General features: G+C 25.5%; 1 pseudogene; it reads left to right on the forward strand.

Moving 5' to 3' along the window:
* The first annotated feature begins 6852 nt into the window (after positions 1-6852).
* Positions 6853-19368, forward strand: part of LOC111310723 (histone-lysine N-methyltransferase ASHH1-like) — a 50025-nt pseudogene continuing 37509 nt past the window's right edge.

Raw genomic sequence — 19368 nt, forward strand, 5'->3', positions numbered from 1 at the left:
TTATTTTTTCTTATTGATTCTTCATTGTATCTAATTGATCATAATAGGGTCTTTTTATAGGCCTATAATCCAAATCACAATAGGAGAATGTTTTCTTGATTTCAATCTCCTAATCAAAGTCAAATTTAGATTTTTAATCCAAGTCCACCTATCAAATCAATACATTCTGTTTTTCAATTAGAACACCGACTTCAAATCGAATCAAACTTTTCACTTTTTTCTTTTATTTTTTTAAAAGAACAAAAATTAATTAATTAACAAAATAAATAATCCTAAACTAAACAAAATGCCAAAATCATAAAATTAAATTAAAAATACCCTGGACTAAATAGGGTGTTTACACAAATCGAAGTATTTGTTTTTAAATGGAGTCAGATTGAAAATGGACTTAAGGGTTCTGCTCCATCTTGAATGTCCACATGGCACCTCCCTCCTTTTTTCATTTTCTTTGTTTTTTAAAGCTTTTACTCTTTTGTTTCCTTTTTTTTTTATAACTTCTTACTTTTACTTTTTATTAGATAAATTTTATAATAAAGTCAATTGAGATAGAGATGACAACATAATCTGTATTTGATGGTTTCGATTCATCTTGATCCAATTGATGTGCTTTCTATTAATTTCAAGATAATTTGGTTGAGCTATTTTTTTAAAAAAATTGAGCTCAGCTCAAAGTAAAGCTTTAGGTGTTATGCCTCGATCCTAGCGTACATAAAAATATATTTTATTATTTATTTAATCCATATTTATATATATTATTAAAAAATATTATTTAATACCTTAATTTAATAAATTCGTTGCCATCCAATTTGGCTTGTTTTGTTATTTTCTTTTTTTAATTTTATTTATTAAATAAATTTTGCAAAGAAAAAATCAATAGAAGTAAGGGTGATAAAACAATCTATATCCTATGGGTTTCAATTCGTTACGATCCACTTTATGCAATTGCTTTTAAAAAAAATAAGGATTGCGTTTAGAGGTGTAAACAAATAGAGTTTTCAATAAACCGTTTGTGAACATGTTTGTTTATTAAGTTTAACAAATGATATTAAATAGCATTTTTGTATTCATTTATTAAATGAATCAAACACAATTAAAGGTCTATTTGGTTTATATATATTTGTGAATAAGCTCATTTATAATTCATTTAAAACTCATTTGTTTATTGTTTGTTTATTTTTCATTTATAATAACAACAAAATTATATTGTTATTCTTTACCCTATTCATTTTTAAGGTTCATTTATATTTATTTGTTTAGGGTTTGTTTATTTAAATTTATTTGGTTATGATTTGTTTATTGTTTATGAACACGTTCATTTTTATATATTCGCGAACACATTTGATTAACATTCACAAATAAGTTTGTTTAACTTAATCGAATCAAACACAAATAAAATGCGATCATCTTATCATTTAAACGAATTGAGCTTGAATGAATACAACAATTTTCTTATCGAATACGAGCTAAGCCTAAATACCTTTAAAAATAAACAAACAAACCATATACATACACTCATTCATTCATGTTTGGTTCGTTTACAACCTTAATTGGGTTAAGTTTTGCCTCTTTGAATAATTTAGGCAAGTCGAAATCAAATTTTGGGTGCTCTACCTCGACCTTCTTAAAGATATATGAAAGAATATATTTTATTATTTATTTATTTTATATCTGCATACATATATGTATTATATTAATAAAGATAGTATTTAATACTTTAGTTTAATAAAAAACTACATTAAATATAATTAAGTTATAATTTACATTAAAAATTAAATCTACTTATATATTTTCTATATGTAGTCATCTATTAAAACTTAGCATAAAAGTTTTATTTTCTCATATTCAAAACATAATTTAAAAAATAAAAAAATTATATGGCTGAGAAGCACAAGTCTAATTCTAGTTTAATACTTAAATTTATAGAGAATGGTAGAAAGAGAAGGTGTTTATGTGACATCCCTCACTTCTTCCATTCTCTACTTTTTATTTTATTTTTTTTGTTTTTTAAAATTTATTTATTTTTATTGATTTTTATTAAATAAATTTTATAGAAAAAAGTCTATGGATGTAAGGGTGATGAAAAAATCCATATTCGATTAATTTTGATTAACATTGATCCAACATAAGCACATTTTTTAAATTGAAATTGGGTTAAAAGGGTAAAAATAAGATCAAGTTTGAGATGGATTAAGTTGTTCCATCCTGTCTCAAGTATTCATAAGGCACCTTTTTTTTTCTTCATTTTCTTTCTTATAAAGCTTTTTCCTTCTTCTTTTTTTTCCATTTTTTAACTTTTTAACTTTTGCTTTTCATTAGGTAAATTTTATAATAAAAAGGTTAATTGAAATAGAAATGATAAAATAACTTGTATTCAATGAGTTTCACTTAACTTGATCCAATTTATGTGTTTTATAAATTTGAAATAATTAGGTTGTGTTTTTTTTAAATCAAGTGCGGGTCAAAATAAGGTTTGGGTTTTACACTTAAGCCTTGATATATATAAAAATATTTTTTATTATTTATTTAATTCTATCTTTATATATATTATTAAAAATATTATCTAATACTTTAATTTAATAAATTCACATCCATCCATTTAGCTTTTTTTGTCATGTTCTTTGTTTTTTAAAATTTTATTTATTAGATAAATTTTACAAAGAAAAGCCAATAGATATAAGGATAATAAAATAACTTATATTCAATAGATTTCGATTCACCACGATCTAATAGATGTGATTATTTTTTTTTAAATAAGGGTTAGGTTAAGTTTTACCATTCTGAACAATTTGAGCAAGTTGGGATATGGTTTAGGATGTTCTGCCCCAACCCTCCTTAGTATATATAAAACAATATATATTTTATCATTTTATTTATTTGATATTTATATATGTATTATATTAATAAAGATATTATTTAATACCTTAGGTTAATAAAAAACTACATTTATATAAAATTAAGTTATAATTTATATTAAAAAAATAAATACACTTATATTTGTGTATACCTTGTCATCTATTAAAACTTGACATAAAAATGTTACTTCTCTTATATTTAAAACATAATTTAAAAAATGAAAAATTATCTTGTAGTGAAGCGCAAGTCTAATTCTAGTAGATTTAATAATTTTAGTCAAATAACTAACTCAGTTAAATTTTTTTCTTAAAATTATTGATGTGATCATTGACCTTAATGATATTATTTTTAATGAAATTGATGATAACGAAAATTAAATGAAAAGCCACATGCCCATCTTTATTAATTCATGTCAACTTTCTTTTTTTGCTTTTAACCAATTCTTTTTTCCAAAACATTTATTTGAAATGTTAATTAGGTAAAAATTAAAAAAAAAAAACAATTTTCATAATAACATACCAAAAATATTTTCTTTCATTCTCAGCTCCTTAACCTAGTGGCTAATGAGCTCTTAGGAAGACATAGATGTTTGGTTTCAAACCAAGACATCATTCCCTTCTCCCATGGATTATATTCATCTTTTGTAACAAAAATATATATATTTTTTTATAATAACAAATCCAAAATTTTCCCTCTTTTTTAATTCTTTGATATTCAATATAATATTTCCATAATCATCATTCACTATATAATTGGGTTTCATAACCAACATTCATCATTCAATTTATTACTAGGTTTCTAGATTTCGACATCAACGGATCGATCAAACCATTACCAATCAAATTATCATTAGTCATCATCCACTAGCATCATATTTCTTTAACAATCCCTAAAAAAAAAACCTCATTTCCTCTTTTGTATTCCGTTTACAGTGCAGATCCAAGAAGTGTGGCCAAAATTTAAAATATAAGAAAATTTTACCCTGACACCTTAAAATTTTCTTTCGGTCATCTTTTTCCATTGATATAATTGATAAACTCGTCAACAGTGTTTTATATATATATTATAAGTGGTACCCTAAAAAATTCCTTGATTCACCACTCTCGAGCCAAGTGGATTCTCCAAAAAAACTCTTAGATTAGCCTTAGATCAAAGCCTAAAAGTCACAACTTCAAAACCTAAAACACCTCTCTTCCACTGCTTTAAATGATGTCAATTTCCATTATGACTCTTCTTTCACCTTACTTTTCTTTTCTAATGATTCAAAAATCCAAAAAACCTTTGCCACCAGGAATTGCCTCTTATGCAACCATTTTCTTACATTTTCTATCACCTTTAGTTACCTGAAAAACCTCAACCGCTTGTGCCATTTTTTTTTGCATTTTGCTTGTGAATTATTTGTAGTGAGCTTGGGGTCTCGATTATGCTAATAAGAGATTTTGGGTTTGATGGTGGTGAAAGGTTTTAGTGGTGGCAATGAATTTAAGGGTTGTGTATGATGGTGGCATTTAGGATTAGTATAGTGGTTTAAGGGTTGATCAGGAATGGCTTTCAGTTTGGTGGTTTGAGGATTTTTTGTTTCTTGGTCTCATTTTTTGTTCTTCAAAGAATTTGGTTTAATTTTTCAATTTTATGATGAAAAATGTTTTTGGTTAAAAACTTTTTAACGCAATGTTTCAAAAAAAAAAATTCACTGTGGCATAATAAATGCCACGTTAGCCAAATAAATTGATTTCATTACCTAGTTTGCCAAATCACCAAATTCAATAACATGTTAGCAAATTCAAAAGCCCTATTAGCTGACTTAATGGAGATTAATTGACAAAGTTAACAATTAGACTAACATTATCAAATTTAACTTGTATGAAGAATAAATTTTTATGAATTATACTATGGAGTCTAAAATTCAAATTTAATGTAAATACAAGGATGAATTACATAATTTGAACGAAAGCAAAATTAAAAAAGTCTTTTTCATTTTGAAAATTTGTTCATTATTTTAAAACATTTTGAAATAATTTAAAGTTTTAAATGATAGATCAAACAATATACATAGGATTGTTATATTTTAGGGTAAATTCTACTCATATTCTTATGCTTAGTCCTTGATATAGCAGCACTCCGCATGTTTGGGAAATGTATGACTAATGCCAAGTTGCTAAACGGTGTTAACAAAAATTATAAGATTATCAAAATACTCATCCATGTGTCATTTTCAAAATTAACAAAAGAAAATGATAGTTTACATCCAAAGTAATTAACCAAATTTGATTTTAAAAAGTAAATTTGATAACTAAATGACATAATCTTATCTAAGTATGTTTTTTATGAACATACCTAAGTACTTAGTAAACAACAATTAACAAAAATATTTTTCAATAAAAAAATAAAAATATATTTCTTTCATTTCAAAAAGACCTTATTCTCACTATTATGAAATATGTTAATCTTTTTTCTCAATAGTTACCTTTAGATAAGTTGACATGACATTGAAACTGGTGCTTAGAGATTATAGGTTTAAAAGAATTTATGAAGTAATGTCCCCTATAACTAAGTATAAAGGTAACGGGTTTAATGCTACATTAAAAATTACAAAAAATATTATACAAATTATTGTTCATATTTGAAACCTAAATTTCGTTTGTTACATAAAAATTAGCTTCTAAAAAATATTTTTTTTTGAAAAATGTTAACACTTTACAATAAAACAAATATTTTTTAAATATTTTTTATTGTTTGAATGATTCAATGAAAAATATTTTTTGTTGTTTAAAGGTTTACTAAAAAATTGCACTTTTTTTTTCAAATAGTAATATTGACATAAATATTAACATATTTGTTATTAAAATATTGAAAATATTTATTACTAAATTAGTAACATTTTAGCATTAATAATCTAAAATGGTAATATTTTAATAATAGTTTTATTATCAAAATATTAAAAATATTTTACTAATATAAAATATTTAGAACAACACTATTTATTATTAAAATATTGTTTAATATTAATATTTGAAAATAATTAACGAAGTATTATAATTATTAAAATATTATTTTTATTATATAAAAAATTAAAATAATAATATTTTTAAAATATAAAAAATAATACTATTAAAATTATAATATTTTTATTAAATATTATTGTTTATTTCTATATATTATTAAAATGCTAATATAAAAATATATGCTATTAGAATGGATAAACGATCAATTTAGGACTAAAAATTTAGGCTTTTGCTCAATTTAAGATTAAATATATTATTTTATCGAATAAGGACTAAATGTTATTAATTGATAGCTATGTAGGATTTTTTTAACTAGAAAAAATGGTGTGAAACACAAATGCCATTATATAGTGTTAGAGAGTAAATTAAATGCTGGCATAGCTTTTCTTTTCTTTTATGGATTTGACCATTCAGCTGGGATTAATGATTTTGTTATTTTTTAGTTAATAAGTCCTGCGATAAACATGTGACTAATTAATCCAAACAATTAATAAACAAATTAATTAATTATGTTTAATTAAAAATTCTCTTCCTTCAAAAAAATCTGTGAAATCTTTCTTAAACCTAACGTAATCAAATTTCTCAAATCTTCAAACTACAAAAGAATAACTCAAATTCATGAAAATTAATCAAAATCTAAACAAGTTATCCAAAACCAAAAAAATTAACCAAGAAAATTAACCATTAAGCATAAACCTAATTTTAGTATCGAAATCTTTTTCTTTGGGTTGCTAAAAGATCTCCGCCTAAAGGTTCTATTCTAATTGGATGACAATGCACATAAAATTGGCTTAGGCAACAATGATCATGCCCATCGCATGAGTTTTGTAGTGAGAAGAGATTTCATTAAATGAAAGAATGAGGGTGAAAGAAGTTAATTAGTTTTTGTATATATGTTTTGATTTAAGTAGATTCTTGTTTGATTGGTTTTTTTTTTTTATATGTTTTGTTTAGGATTGAAAGGGAGGACAACAAGGTAGTTATAGACCGACCTATGGTGAAGGAGATAGGTGGTTATGTGGTTATTTGGTTGCAAAGAAAATTAAAAACTAGAGAGAGTGTGAGAAGAAATAAAGTTTTAGAGAGAAAAATGAAAAAAATGAGAGTAATATTAAAAATCTTTATTTATTATTTTTTAATGAGTTAGATTTTCCTATTAGTTGTTAGCTTTTTTTATTATTTTTTGTCACATGTTACCGTTAAAAGAGTTAACAACGCATATATTGTATTTCTGTTAAAACATCCTAAATTGAGCACATTTATAAACGTTAAATCTTTATTTGAATTAAATAATACATTTAGTCTTGAATTGAGTAATACTCCAAATGTTTAATTCTAAATTGAGCATTTAGCCTATTAGAATAGTAAAAATAATATATATTTTAATTTTAAAGTATTTAAAATAATTAAAATTTTAAAATACAAAAAATATTGACATTATTAAAAATCATAAGTATTATATGACTCAAATATTTTACGATAAATGTAAATTAAGTCATTTTTACATGAATTCTAAACCTATATATCCTAGCTTTATTACATTAAATAAATTACTTTTTGATGAAGTTACAAGTACAAAAGAAGTTACAATTATAGTCAAGTATTACATCAATATATAATATATCACTAGTAATCGACTAACTAAAAACTAAAACATAACTAGACAACCAAACTCACATATAATGGGATTTGAACCTGAGACTTCAAGGTTCTAAAGTCTTTTCCTTGCCACTAGGTCAAGGGCTCACTACTAAGAAAATAGACTTTTGGTTGCCTAACTTTTATATGGATTATTACTTTTGATTTTTTTTTTTTTTTTGTTTCATGGTCTTTTAAATCATTATTTGTAAAAATTTATGTAAACCTTTGATTGTCTAACTTTTATGTTCTAACTTTTAATTTCCTTATGTAAATTTTTGGATGTTTAACATTTATGTTCTTAACTTTTGATTTTTTTTGCTTGTGGTTTTTCATCTTTTTTTTTCTCATTTTTTAGGCTATATATATCAAGGTCTGTTAATGTCATGTGTCTATTAAATTTTTTCTTCTAGTTTTTATTTATCATATTTCAAATAAAGTTTTGTTTTTCTTTTTAAGTATTTGCATTTTATAATTATTCTATTTTTTGTCATAATTTTTTTTTACATGTCAAGTTTATCTATTAGCCAATTGAAATATTTTTTTAATGATTGCATTTTTATAATTTTTATAATTTTTTGTTATGATCCATGATTTTTTTTGTATTTTAAATTTGTCTTTTAACCAATTGGAGTATGCCCCAATTGATAAATTTAGTATTGAAAGAGATGGTTGAAGGATGAAGATTCATGTTTGTCGATTGTGGGATGTTAATAATTATAAAACTAAACAATGAGTTAACATAGAAATGGTGTTGGTTGATGGAAAGGAATGTAAAATGTTTATTTTTTATTTATTTTTGCTCTAACTTTTTTATTATTTTTATTTCTTTGATTCATTTTATTTTTTTTATCATTTTGTAAAGATTTTATATTCATATGGTTCTTTGAAATCATAATGCATATCGATTGAAGAATAGGACTCATGAAAAGAATTTATATTATATTAAAAACTTTTCTGTTGTAAAAAATAAAAATGATAATTGAGTACTTTCTTACAAATGATAATATGATTCAATTTCATTCTAATGTTGTCATCAAAGAAATACTTTCATAAAGGGCATGCCATATTTATTTTAAATGGTCATGCGGTTTTAATCATGCGTGTAAATCTCTATTTTTTCTGTAAAAAAGTTCTTATTTGGGCAAATTCGAAAACTTTCAATCTTGATTTGTTCAAATTAACGGTTGTGTCTTTATTTGAGAATTGTCTCAAATGCCAAATTCAAAATTGAACATTTAACCTCATTTATGGGATGAGTTTATTTTTAAATATGAAGAGAATGCTTAGCTTTAGGCAATGAATCTCAAGTTGTTATATTACTTCTTCGATCGCTAAGAGTTTTCAAGGTTAGTATATACATAAAAAATTGGAAACGAATCTCAAATCATTATGGTTAACTTTTTTATGGCTAATAGTTTTTTAGGTTAGTCAATTTATAAAGAATGGCCTTACAGTTCCCAGCTTAGGTAAACATAAATTTGTTATCTTTTTTTTTTTTGTGCGGGCGTTTTTTACAAATTCTATTTGATTTGATTTGGATTCTATTTTTTTTAATCTCTAGTTTGGTTTTTGGATTTAAATTTTGAAAAATTAGTGATTTAGGTTGAAATTTTTTAATTTTTAGGGATTTCTTTTTAATTATCTAACGTAAGGTTAAAAGAAAGGTTGTGAAATTCTTTTTTAAACCACTTTCTATTAATATGATGACACATGACATTCACATGTCTAACATGTTAGTGCCACATGAATGCCACATAACAAAAATGGATTGGATTGATGATGTGGCATATTTATGTTTCTTATCACATTATGATTGATCATAATTCATGTCATCATTAATAATTAATGATGTTAAGGAACGAACTATATTTATACACAAACACATACTGCATACAACACATTACACATTTTTAAAATATATGTATCACATTGACAAATTTTTTTATAATAATATACATGGGCTAAATATTACATTAATCCTTTTCATCAATATTAAAGTTTAATTTGCATGTTGATATTATTTTTAGTTTCTAACTCGTAATATACTTTTTAGTATTATTACTCCTGTTAAAAAAAAAGTTGAATAAAATTAAAGTTATACAACTTTTGGTGTACAAATATATCATTGGAATATTTTTGAATTTGGATTAACAAATTCATAGAAGAACATTCAAGTGGGTATGGCATGAGTTGGATTTGGATTTTAATTGATTAGGTGTTTTGTGTTAAAATCAGTTAAATTATCAAAAGTTGGGTGAGAAGCTTTAAAACATTTTATCCAATGTTTAGCTTTAATATGGCTTAGAATTTTTTTTTCAATCGTATTTTTCATTATCATGGTTGCTCTTTTATTTTTTGAATGAGAAGTTGAATTTATAGGATTATTTTACTATTTTTGTTATTTTGTTCTATTTGCAGAATCCAAAAAATGAAAACCTCCTTTAATATGAGTATATTTTTTTCAAAATGGATTCTCATATTGAAAGTAAGATACAGTTTTGGATCATAACTCTTTTTGACTATTGGTTTAGATAAAATTAACCTCACGTTACTCATAATTATTTTATGTATTTCAATTTCAATGCAGCAATTTTATGCATTTTTAGAGCCCTTCTTAAAATGGGTATCTTTTGTTCTAGTCTAAAATAGTGCTACATAATGATAATCTAATTGTTATAATTATATTCTCATGCAGACACAAAAAGCAAAAAGAGAAGGATATTGCCATATGCGATACAAATTTGACTTTGGCAATCCTAATAGTGTATATGGAAAAAAGTGTTTGAATGTACTAACAGGCATAGAATGTACTTTCGATTATTGACCTTATGGTGTTTATTGCAAGAATTAAGTAAAAATTATGCCTGACATACATGTGCTTCAAGATGAATTTGAGGTGCCTTTGAATCAATTGATGCCATCAAAAAAGAAAGCCTTGCTAGATTCATCAACCATTTATGGTGAACCACTTATGCATTAAACTTTCTACTTTTAATATTGCCATGTTTAATATCATTCTGGTTGTCTGTTATCCAAAGTTGACATTGACTTAAATATTTCGTTTAAGTTTTCAACCAACCAAATTGAGAGACAAGGAAAAAGACTGTTTTAAAAGAAATACGGGTTGAAATATTTGCAAAAAAAAAAGATATTTCAACTGAAACTAAACTTGCATATGATTATAACTTTGAATAGTATGGTGGTGCAAAAATCCACTACCTTTGTGGTGCACCAAACTGTTGAGGATTTCTTGCAGCAAAGTTTACTAGCTTTTAGGTAAATGTTTAAGTCTAAGATTAAGATTTGATTTAAGTTTTAAGAAAGATAGTGAAATTTGCTTAAGTTTATATATGCTGCCTAAAACACTTAAATCATTGAAATTAACATGTTCATTTTCATGAACTTTTATTGATATATAGTTTATCTCATTTTGAATTAGCTATTTTCTGATTTGGTTCTTACTAATATGACTTTAAAATTATACTATTATGCTTAATTTTTTATTGTTTCATATGAGTTTGGTGTGTCAATTCTCATCTTTTAAGACCCTTTTAACTTTTTCGGAATGGTAGTCTTAATAACATGTGGCTTTGAATGTATTAGAATGAAATAGGTAAAAGAGAAATGGCTTTTGTATCCATTGGATCCTCACTTGTCAAAATTTACTACCAATTTATCAATGATATTAATTTTTAAGTTGTATCAATGTTACATTTTTTAAATAATGCATCTATTCTTTTCTTTTTTTTTTATTCCTAATCTATTAGTTTGATTAGGCCTTTTTGCCTAGAGTTTCTCTTGTTGTTTAGACCATGATTTGGAGGGAAAAAACATTTGAGTTTGTTATGAAACTATTTGGTATATAGTTTTAGCAATTTCAAAAATTAACTCTTAAAACACTTGATATTCCCTATTTTTCTCTTGTGCTTATCTAACCTATTACTCTAGACCATAATTTATAACTTCAAAACCAATGTTAGTATATGGTGATTTTTACGTATTTGATGTTTGCTAATTTACTTGTATATCTTCTTAATTTTTTAATAGATAGGTTTATTCTAGTTTGATATTATATTATTTTATTGATTTCTAGTTATAACTTCCTCTTTATTGTGTTTCATCTTAGTTTTTTTTTTTACTATCTTATTCCTCCCATGCCTTGTGTTTTTGAGTGTTGTATTTTTGTATTTATGCTATTTTATTCATGTAATAAGAATTTTTCTCCAAAACATTTCATCAAGAGAATACCAATTTATCGAAAAACAATGATGATTGATAATGCATCTTCTCTTCTTTTATGATATAATTTTTGTTCATCTTGAAGTTTTTATCAATCCCAATTAAGAGGTATTTTTTTATTTTATCTGTACATTTTACAATGCATTTATAGGCACTTTAATCTCTCAACATTGATAGGCATTTCACCGTTTAAAGGATAGAGGATTATGCATAAAGTGTTTTAATATCTCAACATTGGAACACTACCTATCATATTTTTATGCCAAAAATTATGTTGAAGGTCATGCATAAAGTATTATAAGTAAACTTGTATTTATAAAAATATAACTACTTTAGACTTGTCATCTTTTGGTTTGTGGTTGGGTCTTACCTAGTCCAGTGGGATGAATTGATGGAATACTGAACCTTTTTGGCCTATTTAGATTTTGGATTAAAATTTTAGGAACAATTTAAGTAACCCTTTTTAAAAACTTAGACCTTTCAATAGGTTTGTTTTTAAAGACTTTTTTATTAGTAAAACATTTATCCATTATAGTAGTGACGCATATGTTTCAAACACATTTTTTCACTCCATAAAAAATGTCACAAATAAAGGATTTAAAATAATACTAGTAATTTCTATGCAGGTGTAATGTTGATCTTAGTTATTGAGCATCTGATAACAATGTTTCAACTTCCTTCATCTATACATAGTTTAATACATTGTTTATTTTTTTTCTATGTATGTTATAGCTTAGGTTGTTTGCCTTTAAAGGGTTTAAAGTACTTGAACATGTTTTATATTAGAAATGTACTTTTGCTATTTCAATTTATTGATTACATTTTAATAGAAAAGATTGTATCTTAATACAACTATTAGGTATCCTCTGATTAACTAAGGTTGGTCTACCTACCATCTAAAAATAAAAAAGAAATCAACTTTGATTTTTTAGCTCTCATTTTTTGAGTTGGTTTGGTGGTGCTAACTTAGATGGCAACATGCAATAGCTATTTCTAGATGATAGCTGGACATTTCAATATAGGAAAATGAAAAAAAATTTTATTTTTAAATTCTTAATGGTAAGTTTTTAACTCTATATGATTGGTGAATCTCATCAATATCTAATTTTTCTCCTCCTACATGATAGCACCCTATTTTTCTTATTTCTTTTCTTTTTCACGAAAAGTGCACCTTTGTGCTATACTTTTTCCTATATTAAATTGCTTTATGCTTTCCCATATGATTTATTTTTGTTGTTATATATTAACCTAAATATGCTTGATCGATAAGTATTCAATTGAAAAAATTCCTTTGTATGATTCCATAGAAAATGAGCCTACTAAAAAACTTCAAAAAGCTATCAACTCGAATTTTGAGAACAATGTTAGTATTGAAAATGAACAGTCCATAACAATAGATGTTAATGTGAAATTTGAGCACTAGTTGAAGTTTATTATTGATACGATTCTTATAGAATGGTTACTTGTGAATATAATGATAACTAAATCAACTAAAGATATTAACTTATATTCTCGAAAGGCTTAGTAGGTTTTTTCAAAAACAAAAAAAATTGAATTATATCTCTCATCCAAAGTAAGATCGCATGCCAAAATTATCACATTAGATCAAGAACCATTCCAAAGAAAAAGTCAAAGCATGATTCTAATGGAAAGTTGAAATATTTTTTAAGAAAGCAGATTGGTTCAAAATATCTTACCCTAGCTTTTAGCATAAAAAAAAGCATAAAATGAAGTACCTAGATTTGAGGTATGATTGCCTATTTTTTTTGTTCACTTGATTAAGTCACTCATTACATGATATTGTAAAAGTGATCTTAGCTTGAGGTTAAAGATTAATTCTTACTCGGATTTAAAAGACCTTTTTTTTTGTTTGAAATGTAGTTGTGAGTTAATCGTGGGCAACTGGTGAAAACATTTAGTGACTACATGACAATGCCATTGGAATTGTGATATTATTTATTAAACTCCAACACTATATAATACTTGATTATACTAGTATTTTCTTGCTAGTTTTGAAGATTATTTCATGGTCAAATTATGCTATTAGTCATTATATTATACACAAAATTCAAATTTAATCCCTTTACAATAATTTCAATATTAAAAGTACCTATATTTTTTCTAATATGAAATTTATGTCCAATCTATGATGGTAATTTATTTACTTTATTAAATTGATAACATGGCTCATCGACCAAGTTATGTGTTGTTGACTCGATGATGTGGATTAAAAGATTGGGTGATTAGGCATGATTTTGCTTACGTGGACTTTTCACATATGTGTAAAAATTGAAAACCTTCATTTTTACTCATCAAAAAATTTTAAATCCCTTTTTATCTTTTTTGAAACCTTGAATCAATTGATTAACTTAAACCTTTCGAGAAACCAAACCTTAAAGTTTCCTTTGAAAACCAAAAATCCTCCAACTCAAACATTGAAACCCTTAAAATTTCATAAAGCTTAAATCCATTTGAAAAAACTTGAAAATTGTCTTAAACTTTAATCGAAGAAAAGTCTATGAAAGATTTCTAAAAAGACTTGAAATAGGTTTTAGTCAAAAAATTACGAGAAAAAATATAATCGTGAAGTGAGAGAAGGAAAATGTTTAAACCCTAAACCATTATATAAAAAACGAATAGACTAAAAGAAAAAATTGTTTAGAGAAAAAAAAGTCAAATAAAGTGAAGAAATGTACTAAAAAAAAGCCAATACATTTTCAGAAAGGTAAATTTTTGAAGGCATTGAAATATGAATATTATCTAGATTTAGGTTTTTTTATATTATTATATTGGTTGTGTTTGAAAAACATGTGTTTGCTTCTCTATGATCCTATGTGTTATTTTGTATTGTTTGGCACTATAGTAGAAGTTTGAAAAAAAAAAAAAGACATTGAGCAGAGAATAAAACACACTAGACATCTATCTATCTTGCATTATTTAGATGGTTTGTTATGGTCAGAAAAGTATAAGCATATATATATCGATCCTAAAAATATGGTTATACCTTAAAAGCTTTAGATATTTACACCTGATATTGCATGATCATTTTGATAATGTTAATGTGTTTAATGGGTTTAATTTTTATATCTATTTTAATTTTGTAGTATGAGATCTGACAAGTATAGAGCAGGATATCATCATAAAAGAAAACTTTCAAAAACTCGAATAAGTTTGATATGTAAATGGGTCAATAGTAGAATATGATGAAAATTTTGATTATATTTGTTATTAGACTATATTAGTTACAATTAAGTTCTTAGGTTATGATTTGTCAAATTTGGTAAGAATTTATTATGTTGAAGATGAAAAGATATTAGATAATAGGTTGAAGGTGCTATGTGATGATAAGAGTATACTAGAAATGGCTAATCGATTAAGTAAGAACAAAATTATAGATATATATGTTGAATAATTAAACAAAAATATTAAAGATAAAGAGATGTCAGATACACTAAATTAATCAATTGAAATCATTGAGGTTGGTGAATCAAGTAATGAGGTTCTAATTGTGTTTGGTAGTGTAATTAATGATGGTACATCTTTTACCTTCTAAATCTCTTATACTTAGGTTAGAGGATTTTTATGGTGATATAGAAGTAGATAATGCAGGGAATCAATAGTGTTTTATGACTAGACATCAAGGGATTATTATAATGGATCATAGGCTAATTTTTATTAGAGATATAAAGGAACATACAAGGGTTAAAAGGGAACATGCAAGGGATGAAACACTAATTGTTAGTGGAGATATAAGGGAACATGTAGTGGATGAAATGTTATATACTTGGGATGAAAAGGTATATATGAAAGATAAAAGGGTTAATCTAAGTGAAGATTAAAGGAAACATTTAAGAGATCAATGGTTTGATGTTATTGAAACTTAAGGGGAATAGGTAGAGGATAAATAGAAGTGTATAAAGGATGAGATTGAGGGGCATGTGGTTGAAAATGAAGGTAATTCAAGTGAATTGGAAGAAAAGAGGTTAATGGATGTTACTGTTGATTTAAATGTAGATGATGAGTTTAAGGTTGCAAGGTAGAAGTTGAAGGAGTATGATGAAAGGAAAAAAAGATATCTTAAAAATTCATATGGTGAAAGGGAATGATGATGATGATATTGTTCGTGTACCTGTTCAAAATGCAAGATTTAGGGGTTAATGTTCTAGGCATATTCTATATTTTGACAAGGTTAAAAGGTATGAAAGTGAATATTTCGATTCATCAAACCCTAGTAGTTTTAAGGACATGGATTTTCAGATGATGATGCACAAAGAGTATAATCTAATAGTAGGCACTATAATCCAAAATCACCTATCACTAATTTTATGCTTGGACTTAAGTTCAAAGATTTAAAAGTTTTCAAAAATGTGCTGGCAGACTTTCAACAATGAAAAATTTTGAATTTAAGTATATAAAGAATGAGAAAATCAAAGTTATAGCTATATGAACTAACAATAGTTACAAGTGACTATCTTTTGCTCATGTTGTAGCATTTACAAGACATTTAGGTGAAAACATATAGGAGGGAGCGCTCATGTCTACTTATATTAAAAAAAAAATAAAAGGATGACAGCAACTCTAATTGAAAAAGTATAATGAGAATATTATTGTTATACCTTTCATTAAGCTTAAGTATTTAAAGGCATTGGTGAGGAAGGATCTAGGTGTATTATGTCATTTACTGTATACAAAATAGCTAAAAGTGAGGTGATGAAAAAATGGAAGAAAATATAATAAAAAAAATTTTGAAATCTTAAATGAATATGTTGATGAACTGATAGCAACCAATTTTGGAAGCATTGTACATATAACAACCCATAGGACAACACCTTAAGCAAACCCTACATTTAAAAAGATACGCATATATTTTGGAGCCTAAGGGTTTTTGGAGGGTTACAGACACATTATTTGATTATATGGATGCTTCTTGAAAGGATTGGTCAAAAGACAATTGCTTTTGGTTATTGAAATAAATGGGAACGATCAAATGTGCCCAATTGCATAGGCTTTAGTGGAAAAAAAGAATACTGAAACTTTATCTTGGTTTATAGACAAATTATGTTAATATTTGAATATTTGTAATGGGTTTAAATTAATCATAAATGATATGAAAAATGTATTTTTTTTATTTGTCATTATTTAAATATTTAAAAGGTTTTTTGTTTCATAGAGTTTTAAATACTTATTTAGGATTCAAATTAATCTATGTTTATTTGTTCACGCACTAAGGTCTTGTAAAATCTATTAAAAAGTTACTTTCATTAGTTAAGCAAAGGATTTATGCTTGACATATTTATGCTAGATCAAAAAAACAAAATAGAACTAAAGACTTACAATTGTAATTTTAGATTTGTGCTAGGTCCCCAAACTAGCCAGAGTTGAAAAAATAATAAGATATCATGGCAAGCATTAACAGATGGATAAACACAAAAGATGATTTATTAAAAAAATTGCATGTTCAGGATTGGTGTTAAGTTGTTTTTTCTTTTGAAATAATTAAGGTTGATGTTAAATGAAAAATTAATTACAAACCTAAAATACTTGAAAAACTTGAAAAGTTTAAGAGACCTGTGATAAGTGGGAAATACAATAGAATGGGGGTACTAAACATGAAGTTTTTAAAATAATGCAGAAAAATAGGTGAAAAAGAGTTACATCGTGATGCTACAACAACATTCATGTAGTTGTAGAAAATAAGACATTAGTGGGATTCTTTGTCAACATGTAATGTCTACCATTATGTATTAAGGGTTGGATCCTATTCATTATTTATCTTCATGGTTCAACAATGAAACTTATTTAATTGCCTATCAAAAGTTTATTATTTTAGCCAAAAAGTATAGATAGCCTAGTACTACCACTTTTGGTTAAAACAAAATGCTTTGGCAAAACTATTAAGAAAATAAGGAAAGCACTTGAAGAAAAAATAAAAGAAACTTTTAAGGACTGGAAGACTTATGACATGTGATTTTTATGATGAAAAAAGCCATAGCAAGCAAGATTGTGTGAAGAGATTTGAATTTGTAAGAGTTATAATCTTGATTTTTCTTTTTAAATATTTTAACCTGTCATATAGTTGTTCATTTTAAATATGTTTTGGAATGATTAAGACATGTTATTTTAAATATGTAGGCACATGGTGTTAAAAAATCAAGACTTTGAAATGGACCAAAGAAAAAGAAAAATATGCCTAAGAACATGTCCATTGATGCAACCAATTTACCTAATACAAGGTATATGAGTTTTTTTAAATTATAAAATATAAAGTCAAACATTTATTCATAAGCTTGTATGTTCTATGTTTCATGTAGGTTAATACTCAAAGATCAAGCGTAAGACTTGTCAAGAAAACTTATAATACTCAAAGATCCTCTAGTTCTATTATGCATAAACTTATAATGCTCAAGAAAGCTTATTTGTTTAATTTCAACTAAATCTATGTTTCATCTATGTAGTTGTTGAGATATTTGTAGTTTGACAATGAAGAAAATTATTGACACCTTAACACAAGAAAGGAAGAAGAACAAATCGTAGCCATGTGAAAAAATGATGGATTTTTACCAACACCTTGATTATGGATTCTCAATACTAAATGTAAGTATTTTGGGTTGCATAATTTTATAAATGAAATATATTTGATCATAGGTTGTTTTTGACATTACTTGACACCTTAAAAAAAAAAATGCTTTTTGTAAATTGTCTTTTTGTTGCTTTTGATGGTTATGTTGGGCTTTTGCAAATAAACTAGATCTGTGATCTTTTTGTGAAGTTTAAAATGTTTTTGTAGTTCAAAAAACTTTTTTTTATATAACCTGATCATACATACTATTAAGGTTAATATCATAGCAAAGCAAAACCATACCATTTGGGTGAATATTATAGATTGTTACTGTATAATAAAGCTTATTGTTGGATCTAAAAATTGTACTTTGTTCATGAGCAAAATTTTGTTACATTTGTACTTGAAATGAAAAAACCTTACAATTTCATATATATTTTGTTTATTTTTGTTGTCATATATATGGCAAATTTGGTCAAATATAATGATAAATGATATAAATAAAATCAATCATAAAGAATAAAGTTTTGATATTGCTCATAACTTATAAACCATGTAAAAAGAGAATAACTAAAATATGTTCATCTACAGTAAAAAACATAATCATCAGTACTCATTTCATTAACTTAGCCAAGCACTATTAGAAATTCACCCCTTATTACATCATCCTTATCATTTTTATTTCCAAATACAATAAAATTAACCAACTACGAAAACCAATCTATATATCTTCTTATCTTTGGTTGTCTTCTTGAATTGTCTTTAGCACTCTAATGCCAGCGTTCAATGCATCCACTTTATCACATAAGTCATTATTGATGATTTTAGAAGACATCTTTGTAAGACATCCATTTTCACTCTTAAGCTTAGCTGTAATTCTTGTCGATACTCTAGTTTCCTCTTTCAAGATCAAATTCTCTTTATCCAAATTTTTATTAGCATCCTTTAAGTTAATAATTACTTCTTTTGTATGGTCATCAGTTATTGGTAGATTATGCTAAATAAAAAAATTACTTACTTTAACTAGTAAATTTTATCATAAACAAAAAAAAAAAACAATAAAAAATTTCT

The sequence above is a fragment of the Durio zibethinus genome, chromosome 1, assembly GCF_047325235.1.
Source record: "Durio zibethinus cultivar Kanyao isolate XHJ-2024 chromosome 1, ASM4732523v1, whole genome shotgun sequence".
Lineage (NCBI taxonomy): Eukaryota > Viridiplantae > Streptophyta > Magnoliopsida > Malvales > Malvaceae > Durio > Durio zibethinus.